This window comes from Callospermophilus lateralis, chromosome X (genome assembly GCF_048772815.1).
Source record: "Callospermophilus lateralis isolate mCalLat2 chromosome X, mCalLat2.hap1, whole genome shotgun sequence".
Lineage (NCBI taxonomy): Eukaryota > Metazoa > Chordata > Mammalia > Rodentia > Sciuridae > Callospermophilus > Callospermophilus lateralis.
This window is the reverse complement of record NC_135325.1, coordinates 110,605,271-110,632,324: the sequence shown is the minus strand read 5'-3', so window position 1 is coordinate 110,632,324 and position 27,054 is coordinate 110,605,271. Positions and strand designations below refer to the sequence as shown.

The following is a 27,054-nucleotide window of genomic DNA, read 5'->3' as shown; positions in this document are numbered from 1 at the left end:
CTTGCATGAGAATCCTGATCAAATTCAACTTTTATTTTGAACTTCCATGGCATAGTTTAATACATTTGAACTCTGACATATAGTCTGAACACTGATACAAATGCAAATATATTATTCCATAATGGATAAAGTATATTCTTTCCAAAAATAAACACAAATGTAATATCTAATCAATGTTCCCATTGAGTTACCATCCTTACAAAAGTTCTCTTACAGAAAGTTCTCATAGTTCATTCACATTAAGAAACAAAACTTTATTTCTCTGAAAAGAAAATTATTTCCTTGGGATATTAGTGATGCTGCAAGTGTGTGTAGTGCATGCGCCTGTGTATGTACATCTCTGTGTGTGTGTGTGTGTGTGTGTGTGTGTGTGTTTTCTTAGCTTTTCTTTACAAGTACAATGTGTAATCTGATCAAAGACTGTATAAGAATCAAAGTCTCTGGAGATTTTATTTTTCATGACTCTTAGTTGGGACCCCTTTTATAAATGAGGCAGTTTCTCTCCTTAAGTGAAAATGAATTCCTTTTAAATCAGAGGCTGGGCAAAGTTAGGAGATGTTACAAGAGGTCAAAATTAAGTCCATTAAATCCCAGGCCCACATTTAGTCACCATAGAGACAGGGGAGATAAATAAACCAGTAACCTTAACAAATGTGCTGCACCTTTGCCAGGCATATCTCTGACTTACCATTATTTTTACTTAAGTATCTCTCAGTCCAAACATAACCGACTCTGAAGAATACAAAACCAAACAGGACTAGGCCCAAAAGAAATCCGAATGTTCATTCAAGCAACGGGCAAGAAAGAGAGTCAAGAACTAACCCCCCCCCCCGCCTTAGCAATGTGCTTTCTGTTCCCCTTGAAAAATAATTGCAACATGAAGCTCCAGAGGCAATGACATATGGGGAAAATATGTGGTGCCAAAGCCAGAGGAAACCATGTCAAAAAAGAAAAACAGACATGAAGTAACTGACCTAATTAAAAAAGAAAAGTATACTTAGAGCAGGGAAACAAGTATATCTGAAACAGGAAGAATAGCTGAAAGGGAGGGGGCACTGCGAGAAGGCTTGCAACTTGAAAGTGAATTTCTATGCCTTATATGAAGGAAATCAGAAGATAAAAAGGGTCTTGCCCTCAAATTACAGATTCATTAAGATTCTCCTTCATGGGACTGGGGTTGTGGCTCAGTGGCAGAGTACTTGCCTAGCATGTGTGAGGCACTGGGTTTGATTCTCAGCACCACATATAAATAAATAAAGATCCATTGACAACTAAAAATTATTTAGAAAAATTCTCCTTCATTATACACTGAACCTTTACATATGAACTCATTCCCTGGCATTGCTACACATCAGTTAAATGTTCTGAAGCAAACATTTGTACCTTATCATGTGGAACAGCAAGATGCCTTTCTACCAATCACAAAAACATAGAAAAAAGAAAAAAGGGGCTCTTGGGATGAAGGAACAAAATAAACAAGAAACTGTATCATTGAAACTCCATAGTTAGGCTCTAAGCAGGAATCCTCATCAGGTATTTACTAGGCACCTACTGTGTGATAAGCAGGAACGTCCTACTTGCAATATGGAGTTAAGTAGTCATAGTAGAAGATTCTCAACCTTTAAGTGAACACAAACTTATGGTAAAATATATATGCAACATAAATAAGACCTCAAAGTGATACATTTTTATCTATGTGCCTTCTAGTTCTTGTCCATATGTACATATCACTTTGCAAAGTTATAATCACAGCATATACACCATTTTGCATCCTGTATTTTTTTTACTAAGGTTCTATTGCACAAATTCTTTAAATTATAACTTTTAACAAATTCATGGAATTCCACTGCATAGATGTGTCACAATTAATCAAAATACTTGTTGAGTAAATGAACCATTTCTCTCTCAGACATTTAAATTTGTTCTAATTTTTATTCTTACAAATAACATTGTGATTAATACCTATAACGTACAGCATTTTTTCTTCTTTGCTTGGGAAAATTTGTTTCATAGAATATATCCCCCAAAATAGGATCACTGGATTAAAAAGTACTAATTTGTGACTTTTGTCATATACTGCCAAATAATGCTTCAAAAGGCTTTGTGCCAACCTATAAAGCTACGAGCAATAATTATATGTGTGTCTGTCTCAAATAATCATATTAACATTGTTTTATTTTTGTTTTTGTTGATTCAATTGGTGAAAAGTGTACCTTACTGATATTTGAGTTTACTTGTCTTTACACCTAGTAAGGCTAAACCTTTTTCCAGGCATTTATTTTTGTGATGTAATATGAATATTTTTTACCCATCTACCTCCTAGAGAATACATTCAGCCAACTGGTATGGAGCATCTACCTCACATCAGGCCCCTGTATGCCTTTCTTACTATCAGAAGGAGTTCTGCATAATATAGAACTTAATTATCTTTTCATATGTACAGTAAATTTTTCATGGCTTACTTTTCATTTTAATTATACTTTTTTATGATAGAGTTGTATATATTTTAATGTGTTGATTTATTCCTTGCTGCCTTTTTCTATCATCATATAGCTTATGAAATTACTATATATCCAGAGAGTTGATAATAATTCTATTTTCTGTGAACTTTTTTACAAGCTAAGACCCCATAAGTATATTGCCTTATATAATAAAATTAAAGGGGCTGGGGTTGTGGCTCAGTGGTAGAGTGCTTGCCTAGCATGTGCGAGGCCCTTGGTTCAATCCTCAATACCATGTAAAAATAAATAAATAAAATAAAGGTAATATGTCCAACTACAACCAAAAAATAAATATTAAAAAATTGCTAAAAAATAATAAAATTAAAAGCTCTAATCTCTACTTCACCATTCTTGAACTTTGATGTAACTGGCTTCTTTACTAGGAGCACATAATTTAGAACAAAATATTCAAACAAAATTTTGATTTATCTTTCACATATGCTATATTATATTCAAAATAATTGATTTTTCACCTAATTTGCTACAAGTAGAAGTGAACCCAAAATAATTTTGATAAGATTACTTTCCCTTTCTCAGGTCAAAGGAATAAGTCACTGCCTGTTTTTTCTTTGGATTGTTAAAGGGTTAAAGTCCCCAAACTACCCAAGTAGAAGCAGACCCTTAGACTAGTAGCAGTGTAAATCTAACATTCTGTGGAACTGCAGAATCTCAAGTCCTACTCCAGACCTCCTGCATCAGATTCTTTACATTAGAATTAGAAAAGTACTGAGGGAGTCCACAGGAATCTTCCAGAATGAACTAAAACACCTGTATCTACTGATGTTCCCTCTCTTAATCAAAAGTATCCCTCCCTTGAAATGCTTACTTTCAAATCTTATAAAGCACCCCCCTTATAATGAACATCACTCAACATTGTACACCTGAAAATCAGCAAGCCCATCTTCTGAGAAAAAGATGACCTTTTCTTTGCAACCTCAATTTCATCTATACCTGGGGTTGAAAATTCACATGCTTGCATGAGTAAAACATTCCCTTAATGACACCTGACCCTTATCCTTATGGAGACTGCAAAGAATGCTGGAGATTGTGGCAAACCCCAGAATCTGTGCAAAAATTAAAACAGAAGCAACCTGGCTCCAGCCTGATGCAGCCAAACAGGAAGGCAGGCTCAATACTGCCAGATCTTCTGATACTGAGAAGAAGCTGAAAAATCTGAATTTTTAAAAATATGAAATCTCTCAATTTTTAAATTCTGGCAATTCAGTTGAAATTTTAAAAGAACACCTCAGTGTGCCAGATCCAGCCCACCAGTTTGAGACCTTGGCTCTAGACTGATAATTTCCAAATTGTTTAAGCCTGTGTAACCCATCTGTGCCGATTTGCATGCTTACTACCAGTGCTCCAGGAAGACAGGTCACATCAATATAAATGGCACACATAAAATCACTATGACTACTGTCTTTTAAAATTTTGTGTTTTGTGAAAATTAAAAACTGCCAAAATCAATAATGAAAAATGACCATATGTCAGTGATACAAATATTTCCTAGATGTGAAATACGTGTCTAATTAATTAACAATATTGTCATTACTAGAGTACAAATACAGAGTACTCATATTTAGCCCAGCTCATATATGTGTTCAAGTCTGTGTTCCAAATACTTTCATAAACTAAAAGGCAGCCAAATGGAATAATTTCAAGTTTCTGAAATATAAAGTTTATCTAAGATAAATGCTGTTAAGCTTAAAATGGGACACACAATTATTTTAAAAATATATCTTCCTGTGGAAACTGCAAAGTTCACATTCCCCAAACTGTTCAATTATTCCAAACAAACTTTTAAAAAATAGAGTGTGAAAGGCACAGTTTACATTTATGTTCACTTGGGGCATACGGATCCCAGGCACAACTGCATCCCCAATCATCATCACATACTTTATTATTTTGCACATGCTTATAATAATTGAGATGGCATAAATCAAAGGCTCAAAGAGCCAAGTAGAGACAGGGAATATTGGGCAATGTAATAAAGAAAAAAATTCAAAAGCAATTTTCAGTTTCCTCATCTGCTAAAGGGAAAATAATGTAAGGATATTCTACACTGGAGGAAATATCAGAACCAAAATACATTATTCTTTTTTGTTTTGAATACCACTACATTTCTAGCCTGGCACAGAGTAGGGCTGAATGAATGAATGCATAAAAGGAACAATGAACACAAGAAGCAACTGCATTACTTTTATGTATTTCTGACACCAGGAAACAGAATTTAAAATAATCCATTTAAGTGACTCATCTGGGAAACTCATTGCTCTAAAAGAAAACCCAAAAGATACCGAATTTTGGTCAGAGTGAAGATGTCATTGACGTATTGTCGGTATTAGAAAACCACTTTAAACACATGTTGAAAAACTTCAATTAAAGTGTTCCATCTTAAGAACACAGCCTTGTACACCTATATCAAAGTTTTCTACTGATGAAGATTGTCAAAGTTGCAGATTGCCATGGAATTCCTGAGGGCAAACAATGAAGGTGAACTGCCAGATTCCACTAGCTGGCACTTTCAACTAAGTTAACGGGAGGATGTTTTACTTACGGAAACTAGTTTCTATTTCTGTGGGAAAACAAAAAATTAGAGCTGTGAATAGAGTTAAATCTCTGTAGGGCTCGGATTGTGGCTCAGAGGTAGCGTGTTTGCCTAGCATGCATGAGGCACTGGGTTCGATCCTCAGCACCACATAAATATAAAATAAAGACATTGTGTCCACCTATAACTAAAAAATATTTTTTAAAAAATCTGTGCTCTTTAGAACACTGTGGGATTCCTCAGGGGAAGGGTGGCAAAGTCACAGACTCCTGCTTGAGCCAAACCATTTCTAGTTTGGTTTTCTTCACTGGGGTTAACACTAAGATTTTTGGGGAAGATAGGTTTCTATAGTGTTTTTTTTTTTAAATTTGGAAACACTGTGCTGGGTAAATAGTCATTTATGAAGGATATGGCAGAGTTCAGAGGCAAGGATGAAGAGTCCACTTTGATTTTTACTATTAGCCACTTTAAAGCCTCAGACCCTTGGAAGGACTTCCCACTACAACCAGAATTTAAAAAATAAAATGGGTAAAATTCAAATTAAACATACCTCAAAATTTGCCCTGTTTTTCACTTTTTCATGTTTAATATATTGGTGTATCTGAATAGATATACGGGTTGAGTATCTCTAATCTGAAAAAATCTTAAAAATCTGAAATCTTCTAAAATCAAAACCTTTTTGAGCATCAACATGATATGATACCACAAGGACAAAATTCTATACCTAACACCTCATGCTATGTGGGTCAATCAGTGTAGTAAAAATATTTTGAAAATTACCTTCAGGCCATGTGAATATGGTGTATCTAAAACATTAATTATTTTTAAAAATATTTTTTAGTTGTAGATGGACACAATAGTTTTGTTTTATGTATTTATTTTTATGTGGTGCTGAGGATCAAACCCAGCACCTCACATGTGCTAGGTGTGTGCTCTACTGCTGAACCACAACCCCAGCCCCAAAACATTAATTAATTTTATGTTTAGAATTTGGTCCCATCCCTAAGGTATCTCCAATACTCCAAAATCTGAAATCTGAAACACTCTGGTCTAAATCTTTTCAAATAAGTGATATTCAATCTGTATTTTACAAACTGAGATAGGTTCCGCCAGTAGACATAACAAAGGCAACCTGACAAATATCTAATATAAGTACGTACACTGAATGTCTGATAGCTGCATGGGGAAGGGGGAGTAGAAAAGGCAAAAATACAGCAACCTTTTAGTGGATGAAACTGGAAATCCTGAATGGTACAATATAGGCAAATGCTACATCCCCTCTTGTAAATGCCTGGGGCACAAAAAAAAATGAGCAACTATTCCTGCATTGTGCTTGAGTGAGTCATCTTTAAGATTTCCCTTTTTCTGGATCATCACTGAATGTAACTAAGCCACTGTGGCTAAATGAAGAGGACAGAGGATACCTAGCCAATGTATAGTAAATAAAAGTTCTGGGCCATCAGGCTGCTCACACCAATGCAGCAGGGCTGCTCTGAACTTCAGGGCAATTTTTTTTTTTTTAATTTGCTGGTGCATGTTAATGTGACCCACCAGAAGTACTCTTTGGTGTTTCTATCATGAGATTTTTCAGTGGAAGTCCCGCAACTTGCCTCTTTCCACCCAGGACAGAAATATTCCTGATGGTTGATACAGTCAGCACTGGTCTCCAGCAGGAGTCTGCTCCCTTCCATCCTGGTATTTGCTCCATGAAGCTTTCCTGCTCCCTACTGTTCATGCTGCACATAAGCAGGTCATTATTTTTTAACTAACCTTCTAACAATTCTGTTGTGCCTACCACACTCATTTTTCATGCCCCCAAGTTCAAAGCAAATGAGATTTTTCCCTTGAAAAGGCATTCCCCAGAGAGCTGATATTTAGGGTAAGCAGTGATATTGGTTGGGCCAATTAAAATAAACCTCTTAAACCTCATGTACAAATAAAGCTCTTCGTACAATGCTGCCCCTAACACCACAAATTGGAAGGTTGGAGATCAGCATAAGAACCTGTGGCAATTAGTAAAACTTACCTCACACTGGACGTGTGGAGAACAAGATGTATTCAGCAAGGACTGGATACCGTTGGGAACAGCTTCCACTTGCCTAAGTTAGGGAAAAAAATGAGAATCAAGAGACAAAGTTACCTTTTTAGAATAAAAGTCAGAAATTCTAAAAAAAATAAAGTCAACTTCCTTTGAATTGGCTCATGATAACACATTCTACTTAGTATTTACAACCCTGAGAGTTAACGGAAAACTGCCAAGATGTTCTGCATATTTCTCCAAATGTCTGTTTATCATATAACATTAGCACTGGCAGTGGATCTGGCTCCCTCATTATCAAGCTGTATTAGCTCAAACACTCAGCATTGTTAGGGGAGTGAGCTCATGGCCTATTTCAGTTTTAAATTAACATTTGGCAATCACCCGGGTAATCAAAACAAATGACTCAGTCGTTTAGAATAGATTTATTAGTTGAGCCTTTTTTTCTCTTTTAACATCTTTAGAATATTTTGCCACAGGAGGGCTCTGATCCAGCTAGAATGTAGAACAGAAGTCACCAGAGGAATATTTAGAGGTGTTGCCATGGAGACGAGGTGCTGTGTGACCACTGAAGTTATCTCCAATCAACAACAGGATTAGGATGCAGGCTAGCAGGCAGGCTCATCTCAGTGTGGATGGCTCTATAGCACTAGGAAACAGGTGTGCCTTCTGTTGTTCCCATCCCTGACACAAATACAGTCCACCATGACACACTGCCCATAAGCTCATAGACATCACCACTTTATGTCTTACACTGCCTAGTGATCACCTCCCTGAGAGCAGGACCCATCTGTTTTTTCACTGTTCTGAACCCACGCCCAGAACAGTACCTGGCACACAGGAGGCTCTCAAGAAGTATCATGGGAATAGGGCAAATATAAACCAAGGATTTTTTAACCAGGCTTGAAATCCCCACCACCTCACACCAACCATACCCAGGCTGAATATCAAAAAGGCAGTAGTGCAGTAGCTATAGCTATAGATTTAAATAATTTAATAAACTGTAAAATAAAGAGTTGGTTCCATTCAATAGGCTAAAGGGTTCCTCTGTTTAAGATATCCTAATGATAACTGTCACAATTAAGAATTACTCTTCTGAACTCACAATATACAAAACTATTAACTATAGGGACAGGGTTCTTGTTGCCAGGTGAAAAGCCCAGTGGAAGACAAATTTGTGCTGATGGTGATTAGCTAACATTCAAATATGTTCATTAAAGAGAATGTTTAAAAGTGCCTGTACTCAAAAGAAACACCTTCTAGTCTTCCTCCCACCTATACTTAGAGATAATATTTCCATATTCTATCATATAAATAGGCATTATTTGTTTCATGCTATAACTCATTTCTACTACATGACTTTTAAGTGTTTTGGTGGCAGGGACACAGATCTTCCTTTTCTACCTCCCAGTACTCAGCATGGAATGTATAAACAAAAGCCCTGCTCAGTCTCCTGTCCCATCACTCATACTTCTCTTATATGGAACTTACTGTTTCTAGAAGATGCCTCACCCTTGTATGCAGCTGCGACAGGAATGCAGCATGGCACAGCTGTTCACAGCCTGGGTGCCAGAGTCACACTGCCTGAGTTCATACACTGGTCCCAACTCATATGACCTGCCAAACCTCTATGAGCATCATAATGGCAACCTACCTCACAGTGGCAAAGAGGTAAGCACATTCTATGCCCTTGGCAGTGCCTGCCACAAAACAGGTTCTCACTGAATATTAGATATATAATTATTGATATTCACTGAGTATTAGATATATAATTATTACTACTAGTATAGCAGGCAAAGTATCAAAATGTTATCAAACAGATAATAATTTCATGTGCTTCCACAAACACTTGGCACCCAACTTAAACTACAAAACAAAACTGAATCCCTCACATTCTAGCCTTAGTATCGTATTTCAACTTATTCTTGTGGAATTGATTTTTCCTGGGGGTGGATACAATTTGTACTGGGTTCTACTTGAAGGAATCTGGTTCTCTGCTTAAAGAACCAGCACAACTTCCTTCCTAACATCTCAGCCATGCTGATGCCTTCCCTGCTTTCACTGTCCACTCCCCAATTCTACAAGTTCTGGTTTGAAGTTGGGGATTACAAGTGGAGAAGGGGCAGGGAAGCTGTCTTCTAATAACCAGACCAGGACTCTGCTATCCCTTTCAAAGGAGTTCCTTGCATCTCCTGTTCCCTGACACCCTCCAGAGGGCAGAAGAGGAAAAGATCCAAAGGCTGAGGAGGCAAGGCTCTCAAACTGAGGTCCAACTTAGACCCCTGCTAGGGCAGCCTTCCATTCCAGTTTATGGTTTTCCATCAAGAACCAGTCCAAAGGACAAAAACCTACAGTTAGATCTGAATGCATTTTTGTCTCTGTATCATTTTACTGTCTATATTAATATTAGTTAGGGTTGTGACGTTGAAGACACTCATGGTAGGTATATTTGTGCATACTTCTTAATTTGTAGTATACAACTTTGGTTCTGACCAGACATAATACAAATTGTGTTGTTAATACTGCACAAGTCAGAGAATAAAAACAGAAAAGCAGTCAAACACACTGGGCAAAATGTGATGACAGCAAAGTAATCCAAAATAAAACCCAAACACTTTAGGGTCAGTCATGCTTTAAAATAAATCATGTTAATCTTATCCCACCCTGACAAAACTAATAAGTGAAATTAGAGAATTTATATTATTCCAGCATAAGTCTGTAGCTACTTTTAGTAACCATACAAGCTTAAATGATCCCCAATCTCCAATTAATTGGGTGAATTATATGGAAAAATAAAATCAAAACAACAGCTATTTGAGTGAACTTTAAAGACCAGTTGAATCAATCAAAATGGATGATCCCCACAGATTCATTGACTCCTCTAGATTCTTTGAATGTGATTGCCATGGCAACCATTCCTTAATCAGGTCCTTCAGAATATTCTCTCCCACCTAAGAAATCAAAGAATCGGTGAACCCCAAAGATCTTCTTAATTAGGTACACTTGTGATGGTAACAGGCGGTTCAGACTTCTCATTTACCCCACTTTTATTCATTTACCTTATTTGATCTACTATGGGAATCAGAAACACTGGCGAATGCACCATTAAAATGACATTTTCAATGTTAATATAAAATGCAATAATAAATACACCTGAGATGGTCACAATTCCTTTAGCAGAAGAACTGACAAAATGGTTCTCACTTAGCTAAATAATGTATTCAAAATAAATGACTGAGGTGAAAGATGCCCCACTTAATTTTTTTTTAGTTGTAGATAGATAAAATACCTTTATTTATTCATTTTTATGTGGTGCTGAGGATTAAACCCAGTGCCTCACACAAGCTATGCAAGCACTCTACCATTGAGCCACACCCCAGCCCAAGATGCCCCATTTTTAATAATTCCAAAACAATCAAGATCAGCAACACAACCAAATTTTTAATAACATATTGACTTAGTAAGTAAACAAAAACCAAAAGGATATTACCACTAACAGAAATAAAATAAAGTACAATTTTGTGTTTTTATACTAAGATAATTTATTTCACACAAGCTCCTACACTTATTTTATATGACATACTCACAATATTCTTCACAATTTGGAGACAGGTTTTATCCTTATCTGGTTTGGGAAAAGACCGGTTATATTTTTAAAAGGTATATACTAGATACACTACACATTTAAACTGGTGATTAGTCCAATATTTTTTCCATGGATTTTGGCAGTTCCTTAAGAAAACTAAAATGTGCACAGATTTGCCATTTTTCACTTTGCACTGTTATCTTTTAAAATACTGAATCTGCTTTTGTAGATTTTCAAACTAGACTTTCCTTCTGGATGTGGCATGATCTATAAACTAACAAAAGGTGGAAGGGTGAGCAGTGCCTCCACCATTCCCCAAATACTAAGGGACCCTTTTCCTGGGCCATTTCCAAATAAAACTTAGAGAAATTTTTGTTCAGGGAAATATATTTGCTTATTTTTGCCTGGCATAATAAAACAGTAAGAATACTTATGAATAAAAAAAATCAATCAAAAATAAAATAGAAAAAAAACTAAAATTATCAGGCATTAGGAACAAATGGGAACAAAGCAAGAACCCAAGTCAAATGGTGAAATCCAGCAAGAAAAATGGAGCGACAAATATTTGCTAAAGTCAAAAGGTAAAACTGAAATTCTTGTCCTTTGCCCTAATGTTCAATGATGTTTTTACTTTGTTTTAAAAATAAGGAGATTGATGTTCTTTCAATGACTATTGCAGCAGCTCCCAAATAAAACAAATGATAAAATAAAAATTCACTTAATTGACTGAGAGGCTTGAATTAATCACTGCCAAGTTTACAACTTTCCCACAACTCCAAACATTCTTTCCTTAAGAAAAACAGCATTTTTCCTCCTGACATGACCATGGGTAGCTTTTTAGGTGACTGCAATTCTCTATTTTTATATAACTCATTGTGGACCCCCACCCACAAATTAGAACTATATCAAAACAATAAAGGACAAAGGATTGTAGAGATCCATAAATGACAATTCTGACAGATGCATCCAGAGAATAGTAGCCCTCCCTGAAGTCTGAGATGAACTCCTGAACCAAAGACAGACCCATCATCCCCACAACCCTCACCAAACCCTGCCCATTTTTTCTACAAAAGAACTTTCATACTTTTTTCTTCCCTACAAACTATTTTCTACTGTCTAGGTGTAGTCCATTTAAGGCATAGAGGATGAAGCCCTTGTGAGTGGGAATAGGTACCCTTATAAAAGAGCTAGACTGAGAGGATGCAGAATCAAGGCACCACCTTAGAAGTGGAAAGCAGCCCTCACCAGACAACCAAACCTGCTGGTTGATCTTAAGACTTCCCAGCCTCCAGAACTGAGAAATAAATTTATGTCTTATATAAATTACCCATTCTCAGACATTTTGTTATAGGAGCATAAACAGACTGAGATAGTGCCTTCCCCCCAATAAAGTTTCCCCAGATGAATCTGATGTGCAGCCCAGGTGAAGAACCACTGACCCAAATTCCTATAGTTTATAGTTGCAAAACTATAATAGGCATCAGAGTTTCCTGAAGGAGGGGGGGATCTTGTAAAAATACACATGGCTGGGTCCCATCCTCAACATTTCTGCTTCAAAAGGTTTGGAGTGGGGCTCATGAATTTGCATTTCTAATAAGCTCCCAGGTGATGTTCATGAAGCTGGTCCAAGAACCCCATTTTGAAAAAAAAACTGATCTATACTCATCAGTTGTATAATTATACAGTATAAACATATGTACCATATACATATAATAGTAACTATTACATATACAGTTTGAGTATCCCTTATGTGAAATCTTAGGGCCAGAAATATCTCAGATTTAATTTTTTTTCAGATTTTAGAATATTTGCATACACTTTACCATTTGAAAGTCCTTAATCTGAAATCTAAAACACTCCAAAATCCAAGCATGTAGGGATGCTCAACCCATACAATCCATTTGGCAAAAGAGAATGGGCCACCTAATAGAACCTCTTCCACATTTTTTATGAACCAAGCTACAGGGTATCTTAGAGATGATCTAGTCCAATTCCTTTTTTATAAACTGAAACCCTGAGTAGAGAATTGATTTGCCCAGAGGATCAGATGGTTTGTGGCAGGACTCTGGCTAGGATTCAAAATTGCCAATTCTCCTCACTACCATCACCCCACCCGGTTCAATATTCCCTCTACTACATCTTTAATGCTTTTCTAACAGCTTCTCAGGGTGAGCATTCCTTGCTTGAAGTGATCACAATGTTTTAATATTCCCCACAGCATCTAGCCCACCCAACAACGAGCCTTGAACATTAGGGTGAGTACTTCATAAACATTTGTTGATTAGATTTTATGAAGTACTTAGCCCTATACTTGTCAAAGCTGAGTCTGGCACTCTGTGAACCATTCCATTATGCCATGCCAAATGGGCAGCTCTGCTTCAATCAAATGGCCATAGAATAAATCCTTCACATCAGCGTGCATGCTGCCATTATCTGCTATACAGACAATGATAAACACATCAAGAAAAATTATGGGGGTTTTAAAAGTAGCAGGAATGATAACCAAGTTTATATGGTGACACAATTCAACTTTCATGTTATATATGTCAGATAACCTTCAAAAAGTACCTACAGACCATTTTATACCTAACAAACCACAGTAGTAAAAATTTGAATGTTAGAAAATTATGAAGTACAGTGTGAAGCTCTGGTAGTTTGAATACTTTGGTCAATGTTTTTCCAAGCTGAGGCCATCCTTATTCCTTAACAGATAATTAAAAATATAACTGGAATAATGTTAAAAAAGTAGAGGAAAGGGAAAATTAAAAATGACAAAATGGGGTTGGGGTTGTGGCTCAGTAATAGAGTGCTTGCCTAGTGTGAAACACTGGGTTTGATCCTCAGCACCATATAATAAACATAAACAAGCAAAACAACAGCATTGTGTCCATCTACAACTTTAAAAAGTGCCAAAATGTAAGCAAGAAGCAGGTTGGTGAGTATCAAGGGGGTAAGATGCTGCTGTCATATACCCGCCCCCAAAACCATCATCACTATGCCTCCCCAGTCCTTCCAAGTACAGTCAGCCTTTTATATCCATAGGTTCTATGTTTACCGATTCAACCAACTGTAGATGGAAAATATTCAAAAAGATTGCATCTGCACTGAACATGTAGACTTTTCTTATCATTATTCCCTGAACAGTATAACAACTGTTTACATAGCATTTACACTGTATTAGCTACTTGAAATTATCTAGGGATGATGTAAAATATACAGAAGGAAATGTGTAGGTTCTATGCAAACACTGAACCATTTTATATAAGGGACTTAAGCATCTGGAAATTCTGGTATCCAAAGAAGGGAAGGGGGGTCTTGGAACTAATCTTCCAGAGTTGCTGAGAGATAACTATACTTCCAGCAGCCAGGGAATATGACTCTGCTGTGCCTCATGTGTAACTTAGCCTATCTCTACCTGTGAAACAAATGCATTCTGAGTTGGCCAGATCATTAGTTTTGCCATAATTCCAATTCGCAGGAACTGCTGTCAAGACAAGTCAGCAACAGAACTTGGTATCAGCTGTGAAGGTGAGTAAAAGGAATGTAGTGGTTTCGCCACCATTTGTCTCACCACTGCCATAAAGTGACTTGCTCTTGGCTCCTGAACTGGAACCCCCAGTCTCCATCATAGACTGTGACTCAAGGCAGAGGCTATTTTGGTCACCGCTTTGTCCTTCTCCCTATTAAAATCTGTTGCTTCTAACACAGGTAGTGCCACATATAGTAACCAGGCAAGCAGTGAAATTAAGAAAAAAATAAATAAAACTTTGTCTAATAACAGATATAACAAGATTTTATATATTATATATACACCTAATACATATATTATGCATATATAATATACATACATACATATGATCCATATATAAAGAATTACTTCCAAGGTACAAAATAAAATTTAATAATTTAAACAGAAGTGTACTCTAAAACCAACTCCTCCATTTATTAGTATATTTTCAGACAAATATATGAACTAAGAAGTTTTCTCCCCTGGGTCTTACCACATACCTGATGGGGTACATTTCATGGATACCTACTTTAAATGCTCATTACTTTCTTGGCTACCCCTTTGTCTTGTGATGACAACTTGTCATTTTTTTTCTCTCCCTCTTCCAGGGATTTTAACATCACCACAACATCTGCTTGTTTCCTTTCTCAGTTTCAATGGCCCTCATAGACCCAGTCACCGTCCTTACTACCATCTACCACAGAATGCTGGGGTTTTTACAATATTTTTTTAGTTGTAGTTGGACACAGTACCTTTATTTTATTTATTTATTTTTATGTGGTGCTGAGGATTGAACCCAGGGCCTCACACATGGTAGGCTAGCTCTCTACTGCTGAGCCACAACCCCAGCCCTAGAATGTTGTTTTTATAGCCAACTCAGAAAAGCAATACATACTTGTGGTTGCTCCTCAGAGTTACCCAGTTCAATATATAAAAACCATTTACATTAGCACCTATAAAATCTTAATCTTGTCACACACATTTACAGTAGAGCTGGCGATACTAACTGCATAGAGGTACTTGTGTCACACGTCACACAACAGCTTTGGGCCCAAAGCAATCAAACTGACCTGGATATTAGTTCAGAGATACTGGATACTGCTGCTAGTGATACCACAAATGCTAGGGTCAAAAAAAGGCTCACTGGCTTGAAGGGCAGGAAAGTGACCGATCAACTGTGGGATTCCACTTCATTGCAAAGATGGCATAATGTCCCAGTGGGTGGCAGACAAAGAAAGTCCCAAACCAGTGTTCACCACAGTGATACATCCACTGAGTACTGTACCACTAGGCAATATCTGACAATACTGGCTAGCTCTTGTGGGATCTCATACCTTCCCCTTCCAGGAGCCTATATCATAAGTTAAGTCACTTATACTGAAAAACAAACACCAGACTTTACAAGGCAATAAGAAAGATGCCTTACATGTTCTTTGTATTCCTGAAACCCAAACAAATGGAGGGATATTTGTTTTGTTAACATACTTTACTTTTTGAGAAGCTTTTGTGTTACAGAAAAACTGAATACAAGGTACTCACAGTTTCCATAAATCTCCTCAACACTCCCCTCTCAGTTTCTCCTATTATTAACATCTTGGATTGGTGCAGTACATTTGCCACAAATGATGGGCAATATTAATGTTATTACACACTGAAGTCCATAGTTTGCATTAGGGTTCAATTTTTGTGTCAAACATTTTCTGGGTTTTGACAAATGTTAAAGGGGTTTTAAATACCTGTACAGGACATTCTGGGGAACAATAAATCCCCATGCCTTGAGACCATTTTAATTGCTTTCGCTTTGTCAAAGGAAGTTATCATGTAACCATTCATTTATTTTTAGCAATCTATGGTGTCAGAGAACCATGATAACATAGACATGAAAAACATTCTACTTTGATTATTCAAAATCTGGCTTTTCACAATTCTCCAACTTCTAGTATGTCTCCAAACTTAAAAGGTATCTGAAAATTTGATTGGATCACAAAATGAAAAGTAAGAAATACAGACACCAAGATGCTATCTGACATGTTAGAATCAGTTTGCTGCCCAGTCTGGAAACGCTGATAAAAAATGGATTTGTAATTTAAAAAAAGCAGAGCAGTCTGAGAAAAGTAGCATCAGGAGACAGGAAATACAGAGGACAAAAGTTAGGGAAGGAAGAAAGAACAAACAGAAACAGTAGCTATCAGGAATGGCAGAATGAAACTAGATAGAGGCCAGAGCAATAGCAATGAAACAGTCAAGTTTTAGCCTTTTAATTTTTTGAGGGGTGAGAGGGAAAAGGACAAGCTGTGTGTGTGTGTGTGTGTGTGTGTGTGTGTGTAGGTGGAGGTACAGATACACTGCCATGTACCGCATAACATTTCAATCAGTGATGGACTGCAGCATATATGATAGTGGTCCCATAAATTATAATAGAGCTGAAAAATTCCTATTACCTAGCATTTTGTTTTCTATGTTTAAATTCACAAATACTTCCCATTGGGATATGATTGCCTATAGTATTAAGTAAGTAAAATGCTGTGTGGGTTTGTAGCCTAGGAACAACAGACTTTACCATATAGCCTAGTAATCAATAGGCTTCACCATATAGCCATGTAGTAAGCTGTATCATCTAGGGTTGTATCATATGCTCTTGTGTATGTACAATGTTGAAATCGCCTAACAACATGTTTCTAAGAAAACAGACCCTTTATTTAGTAATGTATGACTTATCTTAAAAGCAAGCATAAAGCAAAATTGAGAGAATTTTATTTTTTCCTGCTTTTAAAAAGATTTGACATCTCACGGAACTTGAGAATTACATATACTGCTCTCCTGTTTATCAGAATTGTTTCTTTCTTAGCTGTAATTTTCCTTCAATCCAAGTATGTAATGAGACAATCTGCTAAGCAGTTTACTTGAAAGCAATTAGGAAAAGATTCTAGAAAATCAACACCTAAAAATCTTTTGTAATATTATTTTATTTTAAACATAGAGAATAATATTGCGTTCTGAAAGCCATGCATGATGGTATACAACTGTAATCCCAGCAACTTGGGAGACTGAGGCAAGAGGATTGCAAATTCAAGGATAACCTCAGCAACTTAGTGAGACTGTCTCAAAATAAATTTTTTAAAAGGGCTGAGGTGTGTACCTCAGTGTTAGAGTACCACTGGGTTCAATTCCCAGGACCACAAAATAGTGGTATGTATTTTTGTATATGTGTGTGAGTATTTTAGACATAAATCCAGTCCTTGTATAAAGGAGAATTCACAAAATTTTCAAAGCTAGTTCGGAAAGTGACTCTCACACAAAAGCAGATCAGTGGGATCCTGAGGACAAGGAAAGAGGGAAAAATATACTACAAAGGGGGCACAGGGAAATTTTGGGAGACTAAAAAACTGCATATCCTAACTATGGCACTGGTTTTGTGGATATATACATCTGTCAAAACTCATCAAATTGAAGGCATTAAATGGACACAGTTTATACATAAATGATGCTAAATAAATATTTTTAAAGTAGCTCTAACAAAGGCCAGCTGTTTTTAAGTACAAACTTTTACCACTTCATATTAGTTTGACCGCTTGGTTTCTTTCTTTAGTATGATTAGTTGTGCTTACTACATTGGAAAGTTCCTTTCCATTTATTCCTTAAGAGGTAGAGCTGGGCTGGGGTTGTGGCTCAATGGTAGAGCACTTGCCCAGCACATGAGAGGCATTGGGTTCGATCCTTAGCACCACTTAAAAATAAATCAATAAAATAAAGGTATTGTTTCCATCTACAAATATAAATTTAAAAAGAGACAGAGTTTCTTGTGGCCCAGAAGGCAACTGGTCTAGGGTTTGATAACTTGCAATTATCTTAGTATCTGGAGGTATAGGATTGTTAAGACACTTTATTAAAGGACCTTTTTGGCTGGGTGCGGTGGCACATGCCTGTAATCCCAGCAGCTCTGGAGGCTAAGAACAGGAGGATCATTGAGTTCAAAGCCAGCCTCAGCAATGGCAAGGTGCTAAATAACTCAGTGAGACACTGTCTCTAAATAAAATACAAAAAACAGGGCTGGAGATGTGGCTCAGTAGTTGAGTGCCCCCGAGTTCAATCCCTGGTACCAAAAAAAAAAAAAAAAAAAAAAAAAAAAGAGGGGTGGTCTTTTTGGCTTCTGACTGAGGACTTTGATTATTTTATCATTTTCAGCATTTAAAACTACAACTATTTATGGGGTACTTCTTAGAAATTTGTGTGAAAAAACATACATTTTGTTAATTTGAAAACCTAGACCCATGACTATTGACTTATCAATATAAAAAGTTGTGGGCTTTATAGTTTACACGTGTGCCTCTCTTTGTGCGTATAATCCTTAAGTCTTTGAGAAACCTTGAGGGGAACTCATTATTTCAGTTCTACTGGACACATGAAAGTACATATGATTGATTATACTTATAGGCAGATGCTAGCAATCAGCTTCATAAACAGGAATGGCATATAGAACTAGGCCTGTCAGAGTTCACTGAAAGACCAACCCTTAATGTTATCCTAATAAATCAGACATTTTAAATCTGACAGGAGCCAAGTAGCCTTAACCACACTCTAAAATTGAAGGCAAGTGAAAATACTTATTAACTAATCAAGTGGACAGATTTAGTTTCGTACTATCCTTATCAAAACAACTCTGCCAATAAAACCTCTGCATTCCTAGCTATCCTTAATATAGAAAAGTAAATTTAAAACCTTGTGGCTATTACAAATATTCTGGTTAGGATGTATATGGAACACTTTGTGTCTTGAAATATGTGAAACATTTTATGTGGGTAAATAAAATATAAATTTGACAAGCAGTAAAGTGATGATAAGAATTATTATTTCGATTGTTCTTTCCTTTCACTAGCTTTAACTGAAAAAAAATTGTCCACATCCATCTTTATCTGTGCATTTTATGTATAAAGTAGTTCAAACATGAGGTACATGTACATCTCAATGGTTTAAATCTGGAGGAAGATTCATTTTTAGTAGAAAATAGAGTACACCATAGGAAGCTGAGAAGAGCTGACTACTTACCGGTGATGTACATATTTATTAGCAAGCAGTAATGATGAACAGGGACAAAAATTGTTTTCAAAACACACCCCCTAGGCAAAGGAACAATGTTCTCATTTGTTCAAATAGTAAGCCCTTATCAGTGAGTATCCTATTCATTATTCCACATAGCTTTAGCATTTCGGGGACCCTGGCAGTAAGAAAGAAAAAAGGCAAAGTAGACAAAAGAAAAGGACCCAGAGAGCTACATAAAGAAATGAAGAGGAACAAGGCATAAGGGAAGGAAAGCTAAGGAAGTTTTATTAAAAGAGTGTAAGATTAAAATAAGTGTTATGTGTACATGTGTATGTTTTAATGACACTGTACTGCCAGCATTTGCTATAATTTAACTTTCTATCCAGATTTCCAAAAATGCAATCTTTAAAACCCCTTTCCCACAATTTCAACAGACATCTCATTTTATAGAGCAATAGTCCAAATAGTGGTTTTCCAGGTTATCATGTCTAAAGACTCTTAAAGTCATCTTTCATTTTCATACTTGATATGCCTTTGTACTTGTCCCAGAAGCCAGGGGAAATTAAAGTGAGGGCTAGATGAAGGCAAGAAGTTCACTAACACTAATGTTCAATTTCAACTCAGCAAGTGATATGAAAAATTACTGAACAGCTCACAATTGTTTTGATCATTTTCTAAAATTAAGATGTATTGGGGCTTTGGGTATCCTTCAATATAGTTAATATACTTCCACCACAAAACTTATTCTTTTTGAGGGGTGGACCACCAGAAAGTTCTTGTTTATGAAAAGTATTTAACTGGAAAACACAAACTGACCTGTGTATAGAGAAGACCAAAAAATCCAAACTGCAAAAAAATTTAATCTGGAACCATGACACATTATATGACCTTGATTCAGGTGCTTGACCTCATTCAGTCTCTTGTTTCCTCTTCTGTAAAATGAAGGAAAGGATGGGGACAACCCTTCTAGCACTGTATTTCTATTAATCAAGTTGAAAGAGGAGAAATGTGAAGAAGCCAACCTTAAGCTTCTTTAGATAGATGTCAAAAGGAAGCCATAGTGTGGTTCTCTACCTCCTTGGAAGCTTTTCCATTTCACTCACATTATGATCATGATTCTATCTAGATATGCAGCAATGATTTGAAAACTCTTTTGGTAGTCTCAAGAAACCTTAGAATACATTTATAAATTGGATACTTTGTAATGATATTGAGTCCACCATTAAAAAATGACTTCATTTTGAAGATATACAAAATATTGTCACTAATTTGTCACTAAGGGTGTAGATTATGCCTGATTTTCCTTTTCTTATTTAGGGTTTTCTACACTTTCTGCATTTACCTACAATGAAAAGTACTACTATTATCGTTGAAAAATTAGATTTTCCAAAGACTGTGTTCAAGTTTTGCCAGATCCCATACTCGAAAATCAGTGGGGGGGTAGGCTTGGGGATGAAGTTCAACTGTACAGAAGTGGGCCCTGGGTTCCATTCCCAGTGTCAGAAATAAATTAAATAAATAAATAAAGTAAATCCAGTGGGTGGGGGACACAAAATCAGGCAGCATCACCACGTGTGTCTATACACAGCAGTTGATTACCCAAATAGCTGATTGCTACAGTCAGAATCAGGACATTATTATTATAATCAGAATCTATAGCTCACAGTCCAATGTGGAAATCAAAACATGTATTTTATCTAAATAACAGTTTTTCTTTGCAGCATTCTGGCCCTTGAGAATCATGGTTAAAATTCCTTTCCTATTTAAAGTAAATGAAATGAAACATGAGGTCCATTTTTTGCATGTGTTATGTGCAGGCACGCGCGCGCACACACACACACACACACACACACACACACGCTTTCCAGACAAAATGTGATTATTATTGGACTCTTAAAATTTTTACTATAGCAAATACGCACATTTAAATTGTGTAAAAAGAATTCAAAACAAAATACTGTCATTACTGAGTTCTATATAACAGTTCTAAGGAAAGCAGAAGGTGAGCTGCTGAAAGGATATAAACACTGGTAACTTCCAGATTAAAGGCTATCAAAGCACTGCCTGAAATTTTCAGGTAAGAAAGAAAATGAAGATCTCTTAAAAAAATTCCATGGTGAATACAATTCTCATCAGTTGAGAAAAGTACAGAAATTTACCTCTCTAGTCTCTATCTGAATACAGCAAAATCCATTGTTGACTACATATTATCTCTGAAATTACCTTTTACTCCACTCTCACCACCAGGCTCCTCAACTCACCACCAATCTTTACAGCAAGTAGCAAGGCAATGACTCAGTCATGGGACATCAATTCAAATCCCAACTCTGTCACTTATAAATTGTGCAGTCTAATCTTCCTCCCTCTCATCTGTAAAATGTGCATCATAACTACCATGCAGAGTTGCTATGACGATCAAATTAGATAATTGGTGTAAATTCAACCAGTATACTTTCTGGAACTACAGCAGGCATTCAATTAATGTTGATCCCCCTTTACCCCTTCTCCTGCCACTTACTCCAAATTGATCAAATTTAACATTCATGATTTTAATTACTCTCAACAAAGCTCAATGGTATATAGGACATGCAGCAATTTTCACTTTAAGTAAGATTTTGAATGGTGTATGCCACAAGGGAAACAGTATGAAATTGTGCTCAAAACCGTAACTTGAGAGGACTAAGTAATCTTAATTTTGATCTCTATTTCCAAACTTGAGAGCTGTGAGACCTAGGGAAATTAACTTTACCTCTCCGAACCCAGTTCTTCACTTGTAAAATGAAGAGAATAGACAATGTATACAAGCTTCTGGCACACAGTGCCATAATTGGTAGCTGTTGTTATTCTAATTTTTCAGATCAGTGTACAGGACTAGTCACTTTTAAGACTAGCCAAGTGAGCTCAGCCAAGTACTCAGTCACATGAACACACTGTTATTGTTCTCTACTCTCCTGGAGTTATGTTTTACTGCATTTTGTAGAGGAAATTACATCAACCTTGGCTTCATTGACATTTCATTACTTCTTTGTTGTGGGGTGCTGCCCTGTACATTCTAGGATGTTTAGGCAGCATCCCTGGCCTCTACCAACTAGATGCCAGTAATTGCATCTGGCAAAAATGTCTCCTGGATACTGTCCAAAGATTCCTGTGTGGCCCAGTCCCCCGGTGGAAAAAAAAAATCCCTGGTCTAACATGATCCACACACAGGGGTATTCTCCAAGATCTCAGGAGGTAACCTTGCAGAAAAATCTAAGGTTTAATTGAGCTATTACTTAGTACTATTTACTCTTCTGGGCTTCATCATGTATTATTATCCATAATTCAACCTTGCCACAGAAAAATAATTTGTGGGGGGCGGCTCGGTCTGAAATCAGAACATGCTTTAAATCACAGGAAGGGATGCTGGCTATTCACTTTTCACTACTCTTATTCTATATAGTGACACAAAGCTGAATTTTAAAAAAATCTGTTATGTCCATTTGCTTTATATAAAACTTATCTTTACACACACATTGTGTATGTAAATCAAATTACCACTCTATACCCCATAAATATGTACATTAATGTGTTGATTAAATATTTTAAAAAGAAAGAAAAGAGCATACAATTCAAGATAACTTATACACCATTTTACAGTTTTCCCTCATTATAAACATGGAATCAGTTCCAGAACACCCTATGTATACCAGATTCCAGATGCCCTTGTGTAAAATGACATAGTATTTGCACATAACCTATACACATCTGCCTGTATACATCCTGTGTGCATCAAATCATCTCAATTACTTAAAATGCCTAATATGATATATATTCATGTAAATAGTTGTTATATTGTATAGGGAATAATGACAAGAAAAAAACTGTGAATGTTCAATAGAGATGTGATCTTTTTCCCAAATATTTTTAATTGTTGGTTGGTTAAATCCAAGGATACAGAAGGGTCAACTGTATTACCCAAAACAAAAAAAAAGTATGTCTTTGTTGAGAAGGTGAGGCAGAATTTATGCAGTGAATAAGTCGCTAGAAAGAAATGACTTCACTATTTGCGTGCTTGAAGCATGTTAAATGATATACAATTACTACATTAATGTCCAAATGACCCCAGACATCTCTCGATTACTCACAATAGATTCATTGTCCATTTTTCGTTTTAATAAACACACCAGAAAGGCAGGAGCCATTTTTTATCCACTGTGTATGCCCACACCTAGTACAAGAGCCTCCACCAGAGGTAACTCAGTAAATGTTTGTTGAATAAACGAATGGTCATACATATACTCTTACTTAATTAAGTACTCTGTTGACACACACACACACACACACACAGAAAAAAAAACAACTTTCTTTGCTTTTGTGCAACAGGAGCTGAAAGATCTCTTAAGAGGAAATAATTACAATCTACTCCCTTTTACCCCAAATCCAAACTGAACAGTTCAATTAAAAAAAAAAAAAAGTGTAGGCAAAAGTTGGGGAAAGCAGCCAAATAGATAAGGCCTAAAGTTCAAGCAAGCAGGAACATTTGTTCAACTCCCACAAGGTTATAAAAGCCAATGTTGCTGGCACCAGGGGGAAAAAAGGGAGGGGTGGGGCAGAAGGGAACCCAGAGGTGGAGAGAAGGAAAACAGGGATCAGTCTCAGGAGATTAGTTGCCATCCCTTCAATAAATGGCTATATTTTTAAACTGTTCAAACTTCAGAGGTGAGGGGGATTTTCTCACACAAAGCCTTGACTTACAAATTACTTTTCCAACGGACATTGGCAAAATCTTTGAGAATGTTTAGAAAGATCATTTGATCATACTTTTGCTAATTTCTGAAATTCCTTTGTATTTTTCCCTCATATCCCACGGGGAGAGCAACAGGTTCTCAAGAAAACAGGTAAAGACATTCCCTTTACCCCTTCTTAAGGCCCACTTCCCACCAACATGTTGGTCTTTGTAAAATATCTTAACACTTTCAGCATTTTATTCCTCAGAAGGCAAAAAAAATGGACCTGTATTGCAAAACCATGTTATTTTTCAGATGATTGTGTTTGTACAGAATGCAAATCAGACTAGCAATGGTACATACAACAGCATAAATAAATGCATTTTCACCCATCTTTGTAACCCAAACTCTATTTCCACTTTAATGTTTTTAGAAAATTATCTTTTTCAAGTGACCTATTGCCCCGATATTGTACAAGAGGAATTTTACCAATTTAAATTCTTTTTCACTCAAAGATCTAGACTTGCTTGAAAAAATATTTTCCTTTTCCAAAAATTAAATATTGGAATGGTAACCTAGAATTTTAAAGCACCATATATGGTTACAGAATCTATATGGTAGTCTTAGACTATGTACTTACTGTGAGGTGGTTTGGGAAAATCGTGACCTAAGTAGCTGATCAATTTCCTGTTGCATAAAAATTATATTTGCCCTTAAAAATGTTAAATAAGCAATTTTAAAGACCGAAGGTAAAGACTAGATTGGAACCTTATGTAACCAAAATGCAAAAGCATTATTGCTCCACCACATTAAAGGCCGATGTCTTTTTAATATGGATTCTTCTTAAGTAAATATAAGCATGGGTTTCCAAAGGCAAAGCTACCATCCCAGAAGCCCTTGCTTCTTCAGTATAAGGAACCAGGAGGACCCCAATGCTATTCCTGAGGATGAGCTCGGGTGCTAAAAAATTCCAAGGGGCCTATAATTCAAACTTGGGCTATTCTGCAAATGCTCACATTTCCAAAACTGTCTTAATCAAGATATCGAAAAATATTCCTAGTGTTCTATAAGCTTGCCATATATTTGATAACCCAGAGAAGAATTACAAGCAATTACAAAATGATGGCTTCAATTAGGAAAACTGGATCTGTTCCAAATTCAAATCAAAGGGGGCTCATATAGTCCCGATGGAATAATTTAAGTGAATAATACAGGGGATTTCCAGCAAAGACATGCGTTTATCCTACTATTTCTCCTCTTCTGAAAGCCAAGAAAAATGCTACAACGATGTACCTCTTACCCTTCAGGAAATTCAAGAACCAAACCTGCTATCCCGTTAATAGAACTTGTTCTCTCCTTTTCCCAAGGGGGTCTCCCTAGTACAGGGTTTTTATTGTAAAGGGCAACCAAAACAAACCTGAGAAACTCGCCTGGCCCCAAATGCAGAAAATAATATAGCACTGAACACGAACCACACACAGCGTTTCCCTTAGCCTCGCTGATTTTCAAATCTCTACCTACTCCTGGAAGACTAAGAGGCCCAGAAGAATGGAAGAGAAAGAGAAACTTCGAAAGCAGAAACCTTTCCCCCAGAACCTAGATTAGATGGCACCTTGTAGGGATTTCAAGCTTTTTGAGACTGAAAGGTCACACCCTGCGGTTTTGCAAACCCACCTTCTAAGGCTCAATCCGGTGACACAACCTTCCTCTTGGCTTCTCTAGGTTCCACGCTGGATTTGAAATCCCCCACTCTTCCCACCCCCATTTCCCCAGCCCCTGCCATCCCCTTGAAGAGCAGAACCACAGCGGGCCCTCCCCCACTCCTCCACGCTCTCTGCACCCCACCCCCACTCCTTCCACCCCACCCCCAGCATCCCCAACGAGAAAGCCACAGCTAGCCCCCTCACTTCCATTCCCTCTCATCCCCACCCGTTATCCCCATGGAACAAACCAAGGGAGGTCCCCCACCTCCTACCCCTCCCAACAGCCGCCATCCTTGATGGGGAAACCAAGGGAGCCCCCACTTCACCCTCCCCCCACCACCCGGTAGCTATCTTTGAAAAAACCAAAAGGTGCCCCCACCTAGCCCAACTCCCACTGCCCGCCAACCTTGGTGAGAAACACCAGGACCACGTTCACTCCCTCCCCATCTCCACCCCCCAGAGGAAAACGTGGAGAGAGCCCCCATTTTACTCCCGCCCCCCATCCCCGTTCTACTCCTTCCTCATCTCCCAGTGGCGAAAGCCCCAAGGAGGCCGAGGCACGCACCCCAGGGGACCTCCCAGTCCCTCATCCCGCACCCGGCAGCACGGGGTGCCCCAGATGCGGGAGGCCGCCGAGGCCCGAGGCCGCAGGTACCCAGCCCCAGAAGTCCAGGCAACCGGGGCCGCGGGGACCAGCCTGGAGCGGCGACGGCGGTGGCGGGGCAGGAGGGCAGCCGCTCCCCCGGGACGCGGGCGGGAGGCACACACGCATGCACACGCGGAGAGAAAGCGGGCTTACTGCCTGGGGATGCTCGCCCGCGCAGCTGTCTCGGTGGCGGCGGCGGCCGCTGCCTGCACCGAGGCCGAAGCGCAGCGGCGGCGGCGGCGGCTGCGGACTGAGCCCCCTCGGCCGGGCGCTGGATGTAGGGCGCGGGAGGGGCGGGAGGGGAGGGGCGCGCGCAGGGAGGCGGGAGGGAGGGGGAAGAAGCGCGCGCGGGGGCGGGTGCGGCCGGCTGGGGCGGGGCTGGGCGCGCGCCAGCCCGGGCTCTGCCCGCGGCGCGGGGGCTGCGGTGCGGGGTGCGCGCGCGGGAGCCGGCCAGGCGGGGGCGGGGAGGGGGCGCTCGCCACGCACCCGGCGCAGCCTCGTGTCCCAGGCTCAGGAGAGGCCCGGCTGCCTGCGAAGCGCGCGCGCGAAGAAGCTGCAGGGAGGTGGTGGCGGGCGCTTCCCCAGGACCCGCTAGCGGCCAAAGGCGGAGAGGAGGGTGGGCTGGGGGCGCCCGGGACCCCCTCCCTTGCGCCTCAGGCCTTCGTAGGCTGGCGGGGAGTCACGAGTCACTGCAGGCAGCCGCGGCCAGGACCGGGGAGGTGGGAGCAACAAAGAGAATCGGCGAGGGTGGCGTCTCGCCTCGCCAGGGGCCTCAGTA

The 27,054-nt window shown here is 38.4% G+C and overlaps 1 protein-coding gene across 1 annotated transcript in view; it reads right to left on the bottom strand.

The window, feature by feature from the left end:
• The window catches only part of Fhl1 (four and a half LIM domains 1), a 57,914-nt gene extending 31,388 nt beyond the window's left edge, over positions 1–26,526 (bottom strand). Inside the window, exons 1-2 of the mRNA XM_077107665.1 lie at positions 26,430–26,526; positions 7,076–7,148 (exon numbers count right to left, since the gene is read on the bottom strand). The gene's annotated coding sequence lies outside the window, so the exon portion shown is untranslated. The remainder of the gene's footprint in view (positions 1–7,075; positions 7,149–26,429) is intronic.
• Positions 26,527–27,054: the final 528 nt, after the last annotated feature.